General features: G+C 48.2%; 1 protein-coding gene across 4 annotated transcripts in view; it reads right to left on the bottom strand.

The window, feature by feature from the left end:
• Blk (BLK proto-oncogene, Src family tyrosine kinase) overlaps positions 1 to 12,714 on the bottom strand; it is a 48,340-nt gene extending 35,626 nt beyond the window's left edge. For 2 of the 4 annotated variants that reach the window (XM_075949186.1, XM_075949187.1), the window contains exon 1: positions 12,202 to 12,714. The gene's annotated coding sequence lies outside the window, so the exon portion shown is untranslated. Of the gene's footprint in view, positions 1 to 5,905; positions 5,928 to 12,125; positions 12,147 to 12,201 lie in introns of those variants that run through there. The other 2 variants (XM_075949190.1, XM_075949189.1) reach the window with 2 other exon arrangements.
• Positions 12,715 to 19,308: the final 6,594 nt, after the last annotated feature.

Consider the following 19,308-nt stretch of genomic DNA (forward strand, 5'->3'; position numbering starts at 1 on the left):
GCTCACCTGGGCCCCGGGGGTTCAGTGCTTTTCCTGATTCATGAAGCGATGGTTGGGCCCGAGTACTTCCTTCACCCAGCTTCAGCTTCTGCATCTACTGAAGGAACCCTAGGCTTCATTCCTCCACGCAGTGGCTAGGTGACGGCCAGCCTAGCCCAAATTATCCTTTGAGGACTTCCGAAGCCCAGACAGACCTGCTTCAGAGAGCAGATGCTCTTGATGTCATGGGAAATGTGCTTCTTGACTTCCCAGGGTCACTCCCTCCTCCGACAGGGGACCCTTGACTCAAGTCCAACTGGTTGGGGATTAGGGTAATAGGACTATCCATATGCAATGGGGTCAAAAGTTTCCATTGCAGAACTGAGGCTGGCAGGGCCCCCCAGACAGCTACTTGGCTATGTCCTGAAGACCCCAATTTATCTAGGAAGGCTATGTGGGTTTCAGAAGTATGGTCCCTGTTTGCCATGGCCTAGGTGATCATCCCTTACATTCTGTAGGCTTCTGTATATCTGAGAATAGAAAAGCATTCTTGAATGATTTCACGGGGCTGAACAATCAGGGTATGCAAAGAGGCTAGAAGGCCACAACACCCGTGAGGGAGAGAGAACCAGAGAAAGGGCCATAGAACTTAGAGACCGTCAACCAGACTATTGGTTCTGGAACTTCTTGTGTTTGTAGTCATGTGTGTGTGTGGGGGGGGGGGTGCACATGTGTGCATGTCTGTGGAAGCCAGAAGTCCATGGAGTGTCGTTCCTCTGGAACTGTCCACTTTGTTTTTTGAGACAGGCTTTATCCTGGTCTGAGGCTCATGGATTCAATCTGGCTGCCTGGCAGGCCATAGCAGTTTGCCTGTCTCTGCCTTCCTGGTGCTGGCATGACAAGAATGTAGCATAATGCTTGGCTTTTACAACATGGGTCCTGGGGATTAAACTCAGGCCATTGTGCTTGTTCAAGTACACCACTAGCTGAGATATCTCCTCAGCCCACCTCTGAGACGTCTAGAAGATGACTCAGACAGAAAATGGTGAGAACTAAGCTTTTAACCTATTCACCACCCTGCTAGGCCCAGACCTTTCCCAATGCTATCCCATTTTAGACAGAGAGTCCCTCCTCCTCCTCCTCCTCCTCCTCCTCCTCCTCCTCTTCCTCCTCCTCTCCTCCTCCTCCTCATATCCATGCACAGCTAATTTCTTTTGGTGCCATCATCAACATGGTGGCGTAATTGGACATGTCTTGTGGCCTCCATCGATGATATTTTACTTGATCTGAACTGTCTTCTCCCTTACTGAGATACTGCAGGGTCTCCTCTGGTCTCTCTGCTCCTTCTCATGTCCTGCAATCAGGCCTTTGATCCATAGGTGGATCAAATTATCTACCTATTACCCTGTCTCCACTGTACACAGACTTCACGCTGCCCCCAAGGCAGCCCCTAGCCCCACTTCCTATTTTATAAGCAAGAAAACAGACCAGACAGATTGGCCAGGTATGCCAGAGGTTCTTTACCCGGATGAGAGGTGGGAGGGGACAAACATAGCCTACCGTCTTTCCCGGGTGACCTTCGGAGCCTCAGACCTCCATATTCTAAGTTTAGTGTTCTTCGGTTATGACTGTATGGCTACAAAGGGACATGAGTGCCTCTTATGAGCAGACACCTGGGCTTCCGGTGCTTCCCTCAAGGACAGACTGTGGCTCTGGTTTGGGTTGTATGTTTCAGCGAGTGGGAATGATCACCTCACTCAGGCACAGATGGCACATGGTCAGGGTGATGAGGGACAGGGAGTCCGAGAGCTTGCACAGACCCCATCCCCTCCTAAGCAGAGGTGCCCCTTGAGTTGTTTCCCAGATGCTGAAATAAAATGGTCCTTGTGGCAGGAAGAGAAAGTGTGGTTCTCAGTAGAGCCTTCCTCTTTATTCAACACAACACAACGCTAAGCTTGCTGCGATTCAGAGAAGTCCTCAATGTTTATCTCACTAAAGGCAGGGCAATGATCTGGAGCCTCTCCCAGGCAGACTTCTCCTGTTGCAGTGGGCCCCAAGCCCCGTGGAGGCCAGGCAGCGGGCTGCTTTGCTGGTCATTCTCCTCCACACAGTGCCCACACAGAGTTCAGGATTTGAGGTTTGCTGATAGACTACATTTAAATGGCATGGGATTGATCAATTCTCCCATGTGCCTACCAAAAACACTCTAAATTGCTCGTTCTGACCATTCTGAAGGCTCAGTGGGGGTGGTAAAACCTCTCTGAGTCACCTGATATGAATCACTTCCCCTTGGGGCTTTGTCTCCTCATCAGTGTAAAGAGGGCCTTGACAGGTGATCCCCAAGTAACACCAACCCCACAGTTAGCATTCCCACGAGTCTAAGGCAGGTTTATGGAGGTACAGTAGGGCATAAGGGGGACCTAGACCTATGCCCAGACCTGCCGATATATGGGGTAAAATAACCTTGTACTGCCGAAGTTTCAGGGTCTCTTTCAGTGTGATCACCAGCCTTCTCCTGGAACAATGAGGGGCACATGGAAGATGAGCCTGGAACCTGGGCATGCCCTACCAAGACTCAACACCAGAGAGCACACAGGTACCCAGTGTGGAAGAGAAGGATGGGGCATAAGTATAAAATGGCAAGAGAATATATTTTATTAAGCATGTAGAATTCAAGAGACTCTTGGTCTAGCCTTTGCCACTTAAGTGATTTTTCTTAAAGACAACCATATTATGTTGCCCCAAACACCTTAAAGGTAGATTTGGAGTCATGTATCCTAAGATAAGGCAAGAAACCAGCCTCCTTTGAGCCCAGGAGAAGAGCTAGCTTCTGTTTTCACCTTTGCCTCGCAGACCCCTTAGTGCTGGGAGCACAGCGCACACAGCGCATATTTCTCTTTTTGGAATGCATGAGGGAATCAGTCATTCGGTCAATTCAAGAAAACCCAAGCATCAAAACCGGACACTTCTTCACCTCCCAAACACCTTACTGCCACACAGAATGTGCGCTTTAACTTACAAAGCTACAAAGACGTTCATTTCTAGCCAGTGTCTGTCTGCACACTGACCGGGGTCATTAGCTATGACTTGGGATTGACACAGTGACATCACTACATCACAGACCGCCACGATGCCCACACAATCTGCTGGCTTTGACAACAGGACTGCTTGCCGGATTTCAAGAAGTCTTTTTTCTTTAATGAGGACTTCTCGTTTTCAGTAGTAGCAACTAGGGAATTTAGCACCGACTTCTGAAGCGGCAAGAATGGAAGCTGAGTGTGCCTGTGCTTGGTGCCCCAGTCACACAAACTTTAAGGAGATCCAGGACAAGATTGCCGGGGAAGGAGGTCAGACACACTTAAGAAGTCACTGGGCTTAAGGACTCAATCCCTTTGGTTGAAAAAAAAAAGTCTCTTGGCCACAGAGTAGGGCAAGAGAGTTTGTTATTACTAAAACAGCTATTTGAGAAGTCATTTTTTACTGCTGAATAATACTCCTTTGTGCAAATGTATCACATTTTCTTTATCCATTCTTCGGTTGGTGGGCGTCTAGGTTGTTTCCAGGTTCTGGCTCTTACAAATAAGGCTGCTATGAACATAGTTGAGCAAATATTCTTGTGGTATGATAATGCATCCTTTGGGTGTATGCCCAAGAGTGGTATTGTAATAGCTAGAAGCTGGAAACAACCTAGATGCCCATTAATTGAAGAATGGATAAGGAAAATGCAGAACATTTACACAATGGAGTATTACTTAGGGGTAAAAAAAAATGACATTCTGAAATTTGCAGGCAAATGAATAGAACTAGAAAAAAAAACATCTTGAGTGAGGTAACCCAGACCCAGAAAGACAGATATGGTATGTATTCACTCATAAGTGGATATTAGATCTGAAGCAATGGATAACCAGGCTACAATCCACAACTCCAGAGAAGCTAGGTAAAAGTAAGAACCCTAAGAGGGACACACATGGAGAGCCCCAGAGATGAAAATAGTTAAGATCTCCTAGGTAAACTGGGAGGGGGGCTTAGAAGGAGGGGATGGGAGATGGGTACATGAGGGATCAGGAAGACCCACTTGGGGGAAGGAAAAATGGGGAAGGCAATGAAAGAGATTTCTTGAAAAAGGGAGCCATTATGGGGTTAGAGAGAAACCTGGTGCTAGAGAAATTCTCAGTAATCCACAAGGATGAGCCCAGCTAAAACTCCTAGCAGGTGGGGAGGGTGTCTGAAGGAGCCTTCCCTTTAATCACAATAGTGACTATCCCAATTGTCATCATAGAACCTACATCCAGTAACTGATGGAAGGAGATGCAGTGACCCACAGCCAAGCACTGGACTGAGCTCCTGGAGTTCAGTTGAAGAGAGGGAGGAGGGATCATATGAACAAGGGGGTCAAGAGCATAATGGGAAAAACAGATGCAGCTGACCCAAGTTAGTGAGAGCTCACAGACTACAGGCTGACAGTCAGGGAATGTATATGGGACCGAACTAGACTCTATGATGTGGGTGACAGTTATGTGATTTGATCTGTGGGGGCGGAGGGAGCTGGCAGTGGCACTAGGACCTATCCCAGATGTATGAACTGACATTTTGGAGCCCATTTCCTTGCTCAACCTTGACGTTGGGGGGAAGGGCTTGGTCCTGCCTCAATTTGGTATACCAGACTTTGCTGACTCCCCAAGGAAGGCCTTACCCCCCCACCGCTGAGGAGTGGATGGGGGGCTGGTAAGAAAAGGGAAGGAAGAGGTAAGTGGGGTTGATATGTAAAATGAAAAATAAATTTTATATATATATATATATATATATATATATATATATATATATATAAAGCTATTTGAAAAGGAAGGTGCTTACTGTTGCATCAGGAAGCCGACAGACTAGCAGGCTGACATCTCTTGCGTTTCAAAAGGCCCCTTCAGCCTTAGCTAAAAACATTTAAGGTGGATATCTACAGCTCACTCACAGTGGGAAGAACCATCTTCCATGAGTGTTGGCAAGCTGTTCTGACTCTCAGGAGGGAAGTCTGAATGAAACTGGTGAAATCGCATAGTCTAGAAACAACAAAATATTTCCCTTGAGTAAGAACTGCGCTATGGAGCTATGGATGTGGTTCTGTTGGTAGAAAGTTTGCATCGCGCACACAAAGCTCTGGGTTATGAGACCCTAGCATCTCCTACGCAGGATTTGGCTGCACACACCTGCAGCCCCAGCACTCAGGAGCTGGAGGACCAGGAGTTCAAGGTCATCCTTAGCCTCCTAGCAAGTTTTAGGCCAGCCCGAGTTGCTTGACACTCTTTCTCCAAAATTTTTCAGAGTTCACAGCCTCCTTAGTGACTATGATGAAATTGAAAATATTGAAAATGAAAGTATGTTTGCTATGAACAGACCAGCTCTAAAGAGTAACTGCTTTTTATTTTTGAAATATAGTAAGAGTTGGAACCCATTCTCTTTGGATGGATACCTAGCTCAGCCTAGATACAGTAGGGAGGGCCTTGGTCCTTTCTCAGAGCAATGTGCCTTAGCTTCTCTGAGGAGTGGATGGGGGAAAGGTGGAGGGAATGGGAGGAGGGAGGGAGTGGGAACTGCGATGGGTATGTAAAATGAAAAAGGATAGTTTGTTTTCTTTTTAAAAAATTAAAAAAGAAATATAGTAAGAGAGATTACTTTTATTACTATTAAAATTAGAGTTTTCAAACATTTTTTAAAAAATAGAAATTTAGAGCTGGGTGTAGTGGTGTATGCCTTTAGTCCCAGCACTCGGGAGGCAGAGGCAGGCCAATCTCTAAGTAAGTTTGAGGCCAGCCTGAGCTACAGAGTGAGTTTCAGGACAGCTAGGGGCGCACAGAAACCCTGTCTCAAAAAGCAAAAACAAAACAATAAATTAGAAATTTAGGGACTGGAAAGATGACTTAGGGGTTAAGAGTACTTGCTGCTCTCGCAGAGAACCAGAGTTTGGATCCCAGCATCTGTATGGCTGCTGACGACTTTCTGTAGTCCAGCTCTGTTCTGATGTCCTCTTCTAGCCTCTGGGGGCACACCCACGGTGTATTCCCCCACTCCACACCCGAGAGAGAGAGAGAGAGAGAGAGAGACAGAGAGAGACAGAGAGAGACAGAGAAAGGGGGGGAGACAGAGTTTTTATATGCTAAATTTGGCACCCACTTTCAGGATCCCTTTTTCTGGCAAAGCCTACAGCAGATTCACAGACTTCTGATTAAGAACAAACTAGCCCAAAGCTCTGGGGATTGTTTCCTTATGAGTCACTTCATTTCCCAGGCTGGAAAGTCTGTTCTCTGGCCAAAGACCACATCACAGCACTGGCCAGCAAATACGGTTGTCAGGGAGCCAGCTGACAGAGGATAAAACTCTCAGCCACCATCGTCACCACTTACAATGCGGCTTGGTGCCAACCCTATTCTGCCCCCCAAATAAGCATCTTGTGTTCCCAATTAATTGCCATTCCTTGGAGGGATTAGGAAAAGACAGCCTTTGGTTCCACGACGCAGCTCAGGGTAACTTTGCCTATGTGCTGTTTCGTCTTTGAATCACATCTTACTGTGTAATCATTAAAAAAAATCAAAGCAAACTAGAAGTCCAATATTTATGCAGTCTTGAGGATGACCATTGTGCCATAGAGTCACGGGAAGATGCTTAGCTTATGACGGAAAGAGGAGAAAAAAAGCAGAGCCAAAGTAATATCTCCTATGCATCCGTGATAAACTATGCCCAGGATAAGCCAAAGTGAGCAGCAGGCCTTAGGACCAACGTCAGCAAAGTCAGGCGAATCGCGGTTCCTGTCTGTTTTCATTATTACCTTTGGGGTTACATAATTTTTACAGATTTGGAGTCAGGAGACAAACGATACATCTGTGTTAAATTAGCTCCCAGTGGCTCTCCTTCCCTGATCCCAGCAGTCCACTCCTCCTGTGGCTTCCCTTGTGACTGGCTTTGGGGGTGTAAGGCCAGGACAGAGCTAACAGAACCCCCAGACTCGGATGACCACAAACCCCAAGCCTGGCATGAGAAAGAGCAGGGAAGACCCCATCAGCTTTTCCAGCATCCATCCTGTTTCCCTTCACACCCCTCCTAGTTTCTGTCCTCAGAAGAGACTGCCTTCTGTGAGCAGGGGTGTGAGAGGGGGGCTCCGTGTTTAAATTCATGGGGTTTGTGGAACAGACATGCTGTCTTGCTTTCTTCATGTCGTCAGAGACTGATGGTCACATTCACATCACCCACAGACTGATGTTTGGAGTCAGCTGTAAATGGCTTGTCTGTGGTGACCAATTAGTGGTGAGAAACATTACAGTCCCTCAGCTGCCAAGACCCTGGCCTGGCCCAGCTTCCGCCTGGCATCTGCGGTCCTCATGGGGTCCCCATGAGAGCATGAAGTCAGCTACTCCCACGCAGCTACCGAGAAAACTGTGGATAGGTTCCTACCGCAGAATCTGAGGGAAAGAGACAGCTCTGACACAGAGAGGCTCCAAAGGATAATTAGGGGTCAAAGTCAGATCCGAGTGAACTGCCTCCAGGTCTGCCCTCAGAGCCCTGCTGAACTCCCCAAATGGGGCTCCCAGGAGATTCTCTTTCATGGCCAGTGCTTCTAGGGGAAGTGAGCAAGGGCTTAAGGGGCCCCTCCTGTTCTCTGACCCCAGTGCTCTTTTGAGTCTGGACATGCAAATGACCTGGCTTCCTTTTCTGCTGGATCAAAGCAGTCTGCAGGACCGTGGGGACAGTTCCAGAGTCCCACCATTTCGACTCCTGTTGGAATGAAAGGCTGACGTGCCAGACCGACTTTCATAACCACGTTCACTTCTCTTCTCCTCAGACTTGACAGTGTCTTGGTCTCTGACGGACTGAGGGATGACAGAGAGTTGCAAAGCTGAGGATCAAAGAGGCAGAGGAATGTGAGGAGAACTTGACCCCAAAAGTGGCAGGATAGTAGGAGGAGAGATCAATGAGGGAAAGATCTAGCCAGTGGCCTAGAGGAACAAGGGAAGGTTACCAGAGGGCAGAGAAGCAGGCTTAGCAAGGTCGCGTCCCCAGGCAAACAGGCGCCAGAGTCTCCTGGGGGCAGAAACTCTCTCAGCTATGCCTGGACTCTGAAGAGCAAGTGTCTCTGCCCATCTCAGATGTAAATGACACTCTTGTCCCTTTCAACAGAGCCCAGTCATTCCAGAAACCCACCCAGCCTCCTGCCTCCTACTGACACAGCACCTCTGGAGAGGAGGTCTTCCTACAGCAAGACCAGTGCAGGACAGAGCTAGGAAAAGGCTCCCTCTGGCCCAGAAACAAGTGAATTAAACACAGGAATTAAACAGGTCATCCATTCCCCCAGATCACACCAGCAGCCCAAACCTTGCTGCCTAAGGGAAGCTTCTGCAAACCCTAGGGCTTTCTATGTAAGAGTGTGCACACTGTACCATAGATGACACCCAAAAGCCTCTCTCCTCGTATGCCCTTTTCCATCACCGTTTATCAACAGCCTCTACTCAACAGCTACAGGCTCAGAGCACCCATTAGCTCCAGGAAACACAGCAGGAGCCCTGGTCTTGAAGGTCAGAAGGGATTTAACCCAGGAAGTGAGGACCATCTACAGCCCTTGTGGACAACATAGTGGGTTTGTGGACACAAGCATCCCCTGCATTTGCTGTGCACACCAGATGCATCGTGTTTTTCTCCTCTTGGTTCTGGGGCAGCGTCCCAGCTGTCAGGTGTACAGATGCCAATAAAATGGAGATGGCAAGGTCTCCCAAGAACTTCCTGCCATTGGCTTGGGGAATTAGCATCCTTCTGGTGAGGGAGGTCTGGGAGCCCCACGGTCACCTTGTGAGAGACTTTGCTCTGAAGGAGAACCTGTATTCCATCTTGTGGTTCTGTTTAGCACCCAGATCTCTGCTCAGAAGGGGCTGTGGCTACTGTTTGACATGGCAAGGGAGCAGAGCACAGAACACTCAGGCCACGGTCTCACTTTCCCTCACCTAGCAGGTTTCACAGCCTCATCCTTGTTCAGACCCCTGTACCACACCACCTCGAGGGAAGTAAAATGTGCCAGGATTCAGGGCTGCCCCTTCTCCTGAATGTGCTGCTTCAGCCCACAGCACAGGCCATGGAGACCACCGTAGAGTCCACCACGGTTAATGGTGGATGTTGGAGCTCGGCCCTTCCTCCTCTGGCTCTCTTCCTCCTAGCCTAACCTTCCCCTGAACTCAGCACTTCACTCTTTCAGTCACTCAAAAATGGTTTGCCAGCCTGGTGGTTCAGATCTGAGACCCCAGCCTCTCAGGAGGCTGAGGATGGAGGACTGAAAGTTTCATGCCTGTCCAGGCCACAGAGCAAGGCAAAGGACAGCCTGGACACCCAGTGAGACTCTGTCTCAGAATAAAAGAACAAAAGGAAAACAAGGGGCTGGGTTAGGTCGGTGGCACACACTTCTCTAGCAAGCTTGAGACCTTAAGTTCAGTCTCAAGTCAGGAAGAGGAAAGAAAAGGGAGAGGGGGAAGAAGGGAAGGGAAGGGCAGGGAAGGGAAGGGAAGGGAAGGGAAGGGAAGGGAAGGGAAGGGAAGGGAAGGGAAGGGAAGGGAAGGGAAGAGAGAGGAGAAGAGGGGAGGGGAGAGGAGGGAAGGGAAGGGGTACTCCATGAGTAGGTAGAAGACTCCAGAACAACATAACACAACACTACACAGCACAACAAAGCATAGCCTAACAGAAGCCATGCTGGCGGGAAACCCCCTGAGGTTAGGTCCTAACCACTGTACTCTGTTTTGATTCTCATCTCTGCGCTGTGATTCACATCTAGGCATCATCTTCCTGCAACTTTATCAGTCTCTTTCCTTCTTCTTCAGCTTCTAAGGCGTCGCTAATCTGGCAGAGGCATTGCTTTTGAGGAAAGCACACCTGCTCTGCCGGGCCTGCTGAGGAAGAGCTGCGCTGCCCTGTGCTACAGCTCCTCTCCACACCCCTAAGCCTTTGCAGCAGGTCCCTGACTGCCGGCCTCAGGCTCTGGTCCCCGAGCTCCATCCCACAGACCAGAGTTCACGCAGAGGGAAGCCTTTCAAACACAGACCACAGTTGCTGGGCCAGCCGTGGACGCCTGGGCAGTATCGCCTAAAGGATGACTGTCTCCATTTAGTTGAGAGGCTCTCTGAAGGTCTGGGCGCCCCCTTGCCTCCTTGAAGAACAGCTGGGCTTGGGAGGCTGAGTCCACACTAGACAGTGAGCACTGCCCTGCAGGGAAGGCATTGCTCAGCTCCACAGCCCCTGACACGAGGGAGAGCTCGAAAATGTAAACCCAACAAAAAATAAACAGAAGAAAAATACAGTGAGGGTCAGGGAACACAACGTGGCCCTGAAACAGATGGAGGATTGGAACAAGTGGGATCAGAGAGAGTGGCAAAGGCCTCCTGTGTTCCAGAAGGTTCAAAGACAAGTTTCCCTGGGAGTACTCATCATGTGACCACTTCTGCCCTGAGGCGAGATGAGTACAATTTTTTTTTAAACTTTTTATTTTGAAAACAATTCAAGGATTATGGGGAAAATGGCAGTCACCAGAACTAAGATACTCACACTGGTACAGTGGTACCAGGGGCACTGATCTGGGGCTTTACCACCTATGCTTGTTCTTTTGTGACCCTGTCAGTCTTGAAGATTAGGACATTGGAGAATGGCCTTTCGTTTGGTCCTCTACAGTCGTTTGTTTAATCGGGCTGTGTTGCGGGTTCGGGGGCGAGGAGTGCATGGTGGCAGAAGTTCACAGAAGCCCATGTCCTATCCTGGTGCGGTTGGTCTTGGTGAGCTGGCTAAGCGGCAGTCTGTAAAGTTATCCTATACCGCTGCTCTGTCTGCCTCTCATACTCTAGGCCCAGTCCCCCTCAAGTTCAGGGAGACTAGCTCTCCATCTACAGACAAGTCAAGAGAATTCTCCCACAGTTCCAGCTCAAGGTAACACTGGTTCTTTGTTGGTGTGGGCCAGTGAGGATGGAATCAGTGGCCAAGTACAAAGTAAATGAGAAGCTTTGAAAGTCTTTGAAATTGTGTGTATGGGCCGGGTGGTGGTGGCATAGGCCTTTAATCCCAGCACTCGGGAGGCCGAAACAGGCAGATCTCTGTGAGTTTGAGGCCAACCTGGTCTACAAGAGCTAGTTCCAGGACAGGAACCAAAGCTACAGAGAAACCCTGTCTTTAAAAGCTTAAAAAAAAAAGTATGTATGTGTGTGTTGTTTCTCAGGAGCTGTTTTGTATTTTTGTTTGTTTTGTTTAGACATGATCTCTCACTGGAGTAAAGACCATGGAGTAGGAGAGACTAGCTGGCCAATGAGCCTCAGGGATCCTTCTTTCTCTACCTTCCCAGGACTGAGATTGCAAGTGTGTGCCACTGGGCCCAGGTTTTTAACACGTATGCTACTGGATCAAGCTGTCTTTACACTTCTAAAGCAAGCACTTTACTGATTATCTCCCTAGGCCCGGTCCAAGATACGTTTTTTAAAAAAATCATTTCAAGAAAGCCTGATGTAGTGGCACGAACCTTTAATCCCAGAACTCCGGAGGTAGAGGTAGGAAGAGCTACACAGAGAAACCCTGCTTGAAAAACCAACAATCAAACCAAACCAAAACAACAACAACAACAAATCCTTTCAAAATATGTTATCAACCATTTATTCTTTCATCGCGTTGCCTTTCCCAACAAACCATATCTTGGCTAAAATGATCATTCCAGAAATCAGTCCTGTCATATCACCCCCGGAATACCTGAAAAACCAGACAATTTCATTCAAAAACAAAGTAAGAGAAAGCAACGGCCAGACATTGACCTTGAGTCAGACGGAGCACACGTTGCTGCCAACCTCACTGGACTCTGCATGGGGGCTCGAGCTGCCTCTCTTCCTCAGAGATTGGGGAGCTCACCTCTAGCCCCACAGCCCTTCTGCATGTGCCCATCCGTCTTCTCTCATAGCCCAGGCCCTCTGTGGAACCTTCGCCACCCTTCCCGATCTTAGAGCGTCTGACACAGGATCTCCCCTGGATGGATGCACTTTTATAAATCCAAAGACTTCTCAGGGAACAGACAGCGGGGTACCTTATCCACAGGCACAGAACAGAGTGCATGAATCCCATCTGTAACACCCACAGCAAAGTCCCTACCCACTCACCCATCCCAGAGGCCTCAGAGTGCTCTTGGCATCATGTAGAGAAATGAACTGCCCAGAACCCAGCTGAGAGACCGACCTTGCAGGACTTCAGTAGCTTCTCACCATGGCTCTTCAGATCCCAGGGTACACGTGATTGAGGAAACCTCTAGTGGTAACCAGAAGCGCTGGTCCCGGTTAAGAAAATTCAATCCCATCCCCAGAGGGATTCTTCTCATCTCAGTCAGTGTTGGTTGCTCGTGGCTTCCTGCCAGCAGCACACAGAGGTACCTGTGTGCCCCCTGTTGTGATCAGACTTCCATCAGCTGCCCCAAGGAGCCACTCAATGTGAGCTCCACCCCCCAGCCAAGTCTTCTGGGGACTGCTGACTCCTCAGCCCCAAGGGTGATCCTGGAAAGTTCCGTGAGCACCTAGCCTTCAGCCATAGTGGTCACGATGTCCCTCTGCCACCCCAAAGTTTTCTCATGGGTTTTGGTTTCGCCGCGTGGCTGGTGTTTTCCCTCAGCTGGTTCAGCGGGGCCGACACACCTCCAGCTAACTCTAGGAAGTGTTTTTCAGTGGGCTCTGTCTGGGCCACCTGTGGGAACTAGGGCGGTGTCCTCTCCAGTCCGTTGGTTTGGCTGTGCTTTTAAACGATGCTAATATTAGTGAGGTCACAGGATGCTGTGACCATTCAGTGGCAGAATGGGTGTGACTAGAGTACAAGGTATAGATGTGTGGTAAGTACAAATCCCCCCACGTTGGATAGTGCAGCAGCCTGTGCGTGGTTCTGACCCCAGAGATTCTTCAACTAACCACTCTACTTGGCAATGAAACTCAGAGAAGAGAGAGTGAGGTGACAAGGGGAAGGATTATAACACCATGATTGGGCATGTCCTTTCCCTCATCAGTCAAGGGGCAAACGGGACTAAAAAGGTCACTGAGAGGACCTGCTGGTCCAGCAGACTTCATGGGCCGCTGACGACCTGCTCATCCAGGCATCTAAGGGAACTGGTGGGCAGATCTTCCTTCGCCCTTATGGTCTGGGAGGATGGAGTGTATCATCAGTCCACCAGTTTCTACACCACACCCCGTAATCTGTCTCCAAAGGGAACTTCCTTTCTGGGTTTAGGGCTAAGACAGTGTTCACTGCAAGTCCTTGTAGAAAAGAGCTATAAGAAGTTCTTTGCGGCAGGGCTCGGAGCTCTTGGGTTCTAAGGGTTGCTGCTTGTCCCTCAAGGTTTGCATTGGGGATGGGAGCTGGATTCAGGTACAAATATCCCTATCATAGTATTTATGACAGAGTAAACAGCTGGAGTGTTCAGCTGAAACAAACAGGCACATGTGTGTGGAAACCAGAGGAAATCCTAGAAATTGTAATTGTTCCTCAGGTATATATATATTTGGCAAGTTTTCTCATTGGCTTTAAACTTGACAAACAGGATACGGTGGCTGGCCACTAAACTCTAGGAATCCTCCTGTCTCTGTTTCCTCTGGGTTGGGATCATAAGCACACCAGCTTTTGTCTTGAAGTGGGTTCTGTGGACCGGACTTGGCTTCTTCTGCTTGCGTAGAAAGCACTTTACCAACTGAACTATCTCCCTTGAGCAGGGAATGTTTGGATAGTTTTCATACACTTGAATCCTAGGCTAGGAGAATACACAGGGAAGTCAGGACCCACCTTGCTCTGACATTGGTTCATCTACACAGAGATGCAGAGGGAGAGCAGAGAGAGTTGGCCGAGAGAGATTCCAGTTCGCTGGCTGTAGATTATGGCCTTTGCCTTGGTTTAGCCTGAGAAAAACGTATCCTTCTGTTTTCCACAAATAGAGGTTGCACACCACACACACACACACACACACACACACATCACATCACATCACATCACATCACATGGATTCCTGCAACCACTCAGACAAGAACAAGGAAATGTTGCGGCTGCCTTCAGATGTCTGAGCAGAAGTGAAAGCTGACTTCAGCCATTTTTACCCCCCAGTTCTCTCAGGGCCCCTAAGAGAACTGGTGGGGCCAGGACCCAGGGGAGAGATGGTAAAGGATGTCAGGTTAGATGGGGCATCCTTTGTCAGACATTGTAGAAAGTCAGGGAGCCTCAGAGAGGTCTTTTCGGGGCACGACTGAGACCAGACCCTAGGTCTGACTCTCTCGGCTCTGCGTTCAGCCTGACTGCCTCCCTCCGTCACTTTCCCCGTTTATTTTTGAGCATTTGAGGTGACTTATGCAAAACTCGGGGCTCTCTTTCCATGACTCTACATCAACCTCCTGGTAGCAGCCCATCTCTAATTAAAAAGTTACGATAATCTAACTCAAGATTCACCTCAGAATGGCGGCATGAGACATAAGATAGCTGTTCCCTTTGAATGGTAACAAGTATACCAGACAAAACTGTCAACAAGACAAATACAAAGAACAACCATTCAGATGACTGGAAGATGACCAATCATTAAGAACTTCTCTTGTGCCAGGATGGCCACTCGTCTGTGGCCTGGTTGTGCAGCCACCCTGCAATGTGCTATCTTGGATGAGGAAAATCATAGATTTGCTCGTGGTGGGCTTGGTCTCAAGGCTAATGGAAACCAGCGGTGTACCAGGTAGAGGGAGCAGGTTTGGTCTGGGAGGAGGAGGAGAGAATCTGCCGTTGATAGGTTAAAGGTTATGTAGTCAGTTGTAGACAAGAGGTAGGAAAAACTACAACTTTCCTGGCTTAAGGTTATAGCTTTGGTTCCAGGAGGCAAAACACTCAGCCAGAATGGGAGAATCCTTCAGGCAAGGTGGCTATAATGAAGTTGAGATAATAAAGTCTCTGCACACACCCAGGGGATTGCTAACACAAGCGTGAGTGAGGTGGTGGGTGGGTGGGTGGGGGGGAGACCCGGGAGAGTGCAGCCAAAGTGAGATCAAAGAGAGACGGGAGGGCTTGTTGTACAACTGTTTCTCCAACCACACCCAGCTTGGGCAGCCAAGCGTGGAGAGCTTCTTGTTCAAGATGTCTGAGCATGCTCTCTGTTCAAACGATTGTCCGGTTTTATCCCATGCTTTGTCAGACCCAGGCCAGCTCGGACAATGAGGACTACTGAGAACTCAAGAACAATGGCAATGGGTTTTTGATCCTACTGCACGTACTGGCTTTGTGGGAGCCTAGGCAGTTTGGATGCTCACCTTACTAGACCTGGATGGAGGTGGGCGGTCCTTGGACTTCCCACAGGTCAGGGAACCCTGATTGCTCTTCGAGCTGATGAGGGAGGGGGACTTGATCGGGGGAGGGGGAGGGAAATGGGAGGCGGTGGCGGGGAGGAGGCAGAAATCCTTAAAAAATAAATAAATTTAAAAAATAAAAAAAAATGATTATCCGGCAACGCGGAAAGAGACCAGACCCTTGGGGGTCCGGACTGAAAAGCAGAGTAAAAGGGCTGAGAGGTAGCCCAGTGGCTGGGTATCCTTGCTGCTCCTGCAGAGGACCTGAGTCTAGTTCCCAGCACCCATGTCTGCTGGCTCACAACTGCCTGTACCTACAGCTCCAAGGGGATCCAGGACTTCTGGCCTCCACAGGCAGCTGACATATGCACACAGACACACATACAATTGAAAGTAATGAAACATACATAATTGAAAAAAATTTATTGAAAATAAATCTTAAAAAAATGAAGTAAATGCTGGCTGGCACAGCGCTGTGCAGAGACGACAGTGGCCAAGCACCATGGAGGCGGTTCATTTGGTAAACAAAGTCCAATAATAATAAGTTCCTAAAACCAAGCACCAGGAACTTTCAGGAAAATCAAGCAAACCAAGAATCACTGAGATGCAACGACCAGTTTGCAACAAAGTGACCAGACATGAGACAAAAAATAAATAAATAAAAATAAATAAAAAAATAAAAAAAACCCAACCAAAGTGACCAGAAAACAAGGCAAAGCTATCATAAAAGTCCAAGGAGACTTCAAAGCAGTTACTCTGGACATGTTCAGGAAGTTAAAGGAAGCTAGTCTCTAAGGTGTAAACGGTTACATTTCATGTTAAGAGTCAGGAAATACGTGCTCTCAACAGAGAAATGGAAATTATAATAAATAAACAATAGATAAACAAATAAATAGGCTGGGGTTATAGTGCAGGGGTTAAAGAATTTTCCTAGCATACACAGGTGCTGGGTTTGACCCCCAGTACTATAAAAATAATAAATAATAAAGAGGAATTCTGGAGCTGTGAATTACCAAAACTAAACAGGAAAGCCATGAGCGAGGCCTGTGCCTACAGCTGAGATTGAGAACTGACATAAAATCACATTGTTGAAATACAGGTCAGTCTCAGAGGAGACAGCTCAAAGTGTGGGCCTCAGCGAGCAGGAATGGTAACAGGTAGAAAGTTAAGAAAATTCTTTCCTACAGTGTGCTTTCCAAGAGAAAGAACAGCAGGGCCCCAATGTGACAAGGGAACTCCTGATGTCACAGACATGGGGCAAGTCTGGGACATGGCCTGCGGAAATCTCCATGCTACCTGTGAGAAGCAGCTACTGCGTGTAACTTCAACTGCCGTCCTTGAGTCTTGTTCCTAGACCTCGGGACCTCCACTAGAAAGTGAACATGTTTTTCAGAACTCACTGAGGGCACAGGAGGCTGCCATTTGCCTGTGATGCTAGGCTGGTAACTTTCATGGCACTCTGGTCACAGTGAGGAAAGGCTTGTTTGGGGCTCATGGTTTTCAGAAAGTTGCATCACGGCATGGTGGTGGGAGTGGTTTAGTCTCTGGTGATGCCAGCCTGTGGTAGACTTCTTCCACAGGGTACAGACCAAGAAGCTGAGAGAGTTAAGGCAGAAGCAGGGCTGGGAGAAGGATTGCTGAACCAGAAGTTAAAGGGCCAGCAAGAAGGCACTTTTTCCCTGAGCCAGAGGGTTTGAGTTTGTTCCCTGGGACCCACACGACGACTCATGCAGGTTGTCTTCTGACCACCACACATCATGCAGCAGGCACTCGCAGCTGCCTAACATGTGTGCACACGCTAAATAAACACATGCATATTAAAAAAAACAAAAGTTAGTCCAAGAAACATTATTTAGTTCCTTGCATTTGTGAAGTTTCTGTTTTTTTACCGACTTTAGTCCATTGTGTTCAGAAAAGGTACTTTGCACTGTTCCGAGTTTTCTTAAGCTTATTGGCGTTCTGTGGCCTAATAAACACTCCATCCAGAAGCCTTTCTGTGTGCGCCTGGTGAGAATGTGCATGCTTCTGTCACTGCTCGGTAAACTCTGTATATATGTTGCCAAGGTTCAAAAACACGTTTACAATGTTCCTGTCTGGTGCTCTAGCTGATCTTAGGGTAGGACATCAGAGCTTTCAATGACTACTATAGAGCTCCCATTTCCTTCTCCAGTTCTACACAGGTGTCCTTTATACATTTAGATGCTCTGATCTTAGATGCAAATATAGTCATAGTGATTACACTTTGCTATCAGCATGGATGACTTTGTTTTATCTACAGCCCATTCCTCTGGGTTACCTCTTGCCTGGAACCATCCCCTCTTTCCAATTTCTATTCCTTCATTCCACCCTATAAGTAATCCTCAGTTAGAAGTATTTAATGGTCTTGCTTGATCCTTTGACTGTGTGATCTCAGTACCCTAGGCTGCTAAGTTTCTACTAAGAAATACGCTTATAGAGTCATGGGGGTTCCCTTGTATGTGATTGCTTTCTGCCCAAGAAGGGACAGTGAGAGCTTTGGCTCTAAGGAAGGAAGTGGGGTAGGTTCCAGGCAGCTTTATCAGCTTGGGGTTAGCATTGGCCTTCAGAGGCAAAAGTTGTGAGCAATCATAACAATAGCAAAGATGCTAGGGATCCACAGTGGATCCCAGGATCTCCTTTTGCAACCATGGAAGAAAGTCATGACCAAGAAGAAACCTCTAGGCACTGAACTGCTATACTGGCCTGGGATTAGGACAATGTACCCAAAATACTTTCTGTGCTCTGCTCACAGCCAGGCTCAAGTCACATGCTCCCCCGAGGGACTGCGGCCTCCTGACTGCACTCCAGAGCTCTCCAGGACCTATTTTCGCCCGTGGTGGTTGTGAAATCATTGTTTTTGTGGATAAACAAAGGCTGGGAACTCTCAGGCTGCCATCTTGCTGCCTTCACCTCACTTCTATTTCCTTTCCTAAATGTTAGTTTGATCAACCAAGCTGATTTTCCAAACTTCTCAAGCTTCAGGTCCCACGGAGCAAAAACTCCATGCCTGTGTGAAGTTTCTAGAAAGGAGTTTCTTAAACCTAGGAGGCAGCTGACTCCAACAGGGGAGGCAGTAGGCCTCAGCGCCATGCAGGACAACGCTGAGGTCCCAGTTTGTAAATTGCCCAGCTCTGAGAGTCCCACTGTATCTCCCAACTGTCTGAACTTCAATTTCCTCATTGTTTAGAATTAAGACAATAAAACCCAGGTCTTGGGGTTCTTGTGACAATGGGTCTGTTAAGTAGCTAGTCCTCAAATGTACCCAGAAAATGTTTATTACTTCTTTTTGAAATATCACAAGTCCTTACACATGAGACCTTACGGGTTTCTTGGTGGCTAATAGCTTGGCGCTACCTAGCCTGCTTGAAGCACATTTCCTTGCCTTAAATGTGGATGATGCTAACGTCTATCTTCTAAGGTTTTTGGGTCTCTAGCATGGTGTCCCCTCAGTGTATGTCAGAAGTGACTCTGTCTGTGGCTCCAAGACTCTGGTAAAGCTGCTTTCTTGCAGAGGCCTGCCAGCCCACTTACTTCCAGCTCTTCCTGGCCAGGACAACTGTCTTGCTCACATAGAAAACCAGCTCTGGATAAAGCTGAAACTCCAGCTGAGCAGTAAAGGTCCCAGAATCCAGTTTTGGTGCTCTCACTTGCCTCAAGTCTTCCCGGGGAATTTTCCCTGGGCATAAGCTACTCCAGATGCCAGGCTCCATCACCGACCTCACTGGCGAGGACCAGCCTATATCCCGAAAGACAACCATGACATCTGAACAGTGTGAGTCCTCTCTATTCCTTCCCCTAGGCAGAAGCCCCCATGTGTCTCTCTCCAGCAGGATATGTGTAGACCTTCCTCTGCCCATCTCCATGGCTAGCACTGGGTCAGGGCCCTGGTGGCTAGACAGTAACCTCTGATCAATATCATGCTCTCCTCCTCTCTCAGGACTGCTGTTTTGTTTACTTGATTGTACTTTCCAGTTCA

This window comes from Microtus pennsylvanicus, chromosome 15, assembly GCF_037038515.1.
Source record: "Microtus pennsylvanicus isolate mMicPen1 chromosome 15, mMicPen1.hap1, whole genome shotgun sequence".
NCBI lineage: Eukaryota > Metazoa > Chordata > Mammalia > Rodentia > Cricetidae > Microtus > Microtus pennsylvanicus.